The sequence below is a fragment of the Arachis ipaensis genome, chromosome B8, assembly GCF_059453495.1.
Source record: "Arachis ipaensis isolate K30076 ecotype BB chromosome B8, ASM5945349v1, whole genome shotgun sequence".
NCBI classification, from domain to species: domain Eukaryota; kingdom Viridiplantae; phylum Streptophyta; class Magnoliopsida; order Fabales; family Fabaceae; genus Arachis; species Arachis ipaensis.
In genome coordinates this window covers 135,697,015-135,699,691 of record NC_142443.1, presented here as the reverse complement: position 1 = coordinate 135,699,691, position 2,677 = coordinate 135,697,015, and the positions used below count along the sequence as shown (strand labels likewise).

The following is a 2,677-nucleotide window of genomic DNA, read 5'->3' as shown; positions in this document are numbered from 1 at the left end:
CATACTGCGTACAAAAAAAATCATCATGTTATACCGTGTTATTTGCTTTCGTTTTGCAGGCCAGGGTTTTGGACAGGATCCTCACCACCATGTTCTCAAACATCGACGTCTTAGGAAAGAGTCCGCCCCTATTTGAATGGAATCCGGACTTCATCCTGGGGGTCCCGAATTAGAACAACTGGTACAAATTTATGTTATGTCAACCATAAGGTGTAGTTACATTTTCGGGTATTGCCAATTAGTTACCCTTTTTGTTTCTGGGGGAAGCCACTGGAAAAAGCTACAAGGACAAGCTGTGGATGATGTTGTGGCTTCAAATGGAGCAAATGTTCACAACCAACCCTGTTTCACAGAAGAAGGTAGTTACTGATCTTCCGCCGCGCTATATGCATGTTAGAGCGCTTCCCGTTGTGTAGAGATTTCTTACTAAATCCATCCATGTATTTTTTTTTCATGTTGCAGAGCATAGACCAATTATCCAATAAGATATAGATTGACACTGCAATAGCCAGTGAGAACGAGCATTTCAATGAGCTCCAGGATGATATCTGGCAGCGGGCTGAGGTGGATTGGAATGGCCGTAGGGCGATGGCCGCTGTGCTCCCATGACCCTGTTATCTTGTGCCCTTCATTTTGAACGTACTGGGCTGTTCATGCCCCTTTTTGTCGAGGTTAGGGTCTGCCGTCACTTTGAAGTGGTATCAAAGCATCGCTGAACAGGACTCCACTTCGACGTCGAGGCTACCCGGCCCACCTTTTTAAAATTCTATGTCCTGACGTTGAACTACTATGTATTTTGTTGCATGCATATGCACCCTATATACCATGAACTCACGTTGTTGAACATATAATCACCGAGCTAGGGATAAATTAGCGCGGGTTACCTTTTATTTTCTTTTCTATGTGTCTGGCAACGGATCCTGTAATAAACAACACAAGTAGTTTATGGATCAAGACGACCTCATAGACCTTCCCTCGGTGTTTTTTATTTTTTGTCTGATATACACCTCCGCAAAACCCGAAGAGTGCCATAATCTTCAAACTAAACAACCTACGACGAAACAAAATAAAAATGGTTGAGCACTAACGCGCGATTTTTTTTAAGGAAGATTCACCCCGCACGAGAAGGAAAACAACCCAGAGACTTACAAGCAACGCTAACTGACGTTCCCAACCGCATGTCCTACCCTACCGTATACGCCAATCGTGTAGTGTGCCACAATAGAGGGGTTACACCCACTCGCTGGATAATGTATAATGCCAGGATAATGTATAATGCCCAGCAATAATCAGAATCCCTGAACATTGTTACTCAGCTGCGACGAAGATCGCCAGTGTAAATGAATGGCATCACGTAGGCCATTTCGTCTTCGACATCGATTAACCATTTAACTCATCACCAACATAACGTTTCTAATTTTTCTAAAACAACAATATCTAGTCTAGGCTTGCATCCCAATTGCTTAACCACTTGACTCGTTTTTCATCAACATGACATTTCTAAGTATTCTAACACAACAGCAACAAGTCTTACAACCCAGAACCACACAGATAGGAGGCACACAGCACAAGCTGTGTTACCTATGCAGTTATGGTTACCCTAAATAATTTTACAGAAATAAAGCGAACCTCACACCTCATAACCTATGCATACGTCCGGATGTCAATTTAACATGTGGAATAAGTAGCAGCCAACCATGATCATTCCCAACGATGTGTTACCTCCGCCAAGATTAGTTCAATCAACTCACTCAAAATCGAAGTAGTCCTCACCTTCTTCTCCTACTACCATGCTTTTGTAAGCCACCGCTGCCTCACAACTATCAATGTTCTCCCCCAATTGTGATTCATGACACTTGCGAGAATTGTGTCCAGCCTTTCCACACATTCGACACCTCTGAACACGGCAGAACTTACCCCTAGAAGTGACAACTCTTCGTCTGCATCCTTTGTACCTTGTTCGCAATGGGTCCTGAACAGAAACCCTACTGACTTCCTCAGCAATCCCTAGCCTTTGGCGATGTTTGTCCCGCAGGGATTGGTGCTCCTTTCCCAACCTTGTTTTCACGTCCAAGTAGTCCTCGAATAATCGGCAAGAGAAGTTCACCAATTCCCTGCAATCCTCCAGCATCGCCGCGTGCATGCTCATGTATGCTGCGTCTGGAATCTCCCCAACACGTACTCTGTCACTAGTCGCACTCAGCTGTTTTGCCCTCTTTGTCCACCGATTAAGGATGAGACTTCTGGGGATAACTATCATGTTCAAATAAACCAGAACCCTAACCATGTGGACACAAGGAATCCCGAACAACTCTATGCGCTGACAAGAACAGCTGAATTAGTCGTCTTCCTGAGCCGATGACACGGCCCATGATCTCTGCTTGCAGTACATTGCAACCTCGAACAAAACACAAGCATTCGTTCTTTTGGTGAACACAACTCTCACATTGCTGGCTAGCATCAGCACCTCCCGAAACAGTTCGAAAACCTCTTTTGTATAAACTGTCGCCGCGAACTGCTCAATGGCTTCGAGTTTTGTTTTTACTATAGGTTCACCGTATGCAGACTTGTAGTCTGCCACCAATTCTCTTCTTCTCATGCATTCCAGATAGTGTTGGAAGTGCTCCACAAACTCTCTCAAATTGTACCCGTTGTGTATAAATTTTCCAATGTGCAT

At 44.3% G+C, this 2,677-nt stretch overlaps 1 pseudogene; it reads right to left on the bottom strand.

Annotated features, from left to right (window-relative positions):
- Positions 1-1,747: 1,747 nt before the first annotated feature.
- On the bottom strand, positions 1,748-2,677 carry LOC148549956 (protein FAR1-RELATED SEQUENCE 3-like; annotated as a pseudogene).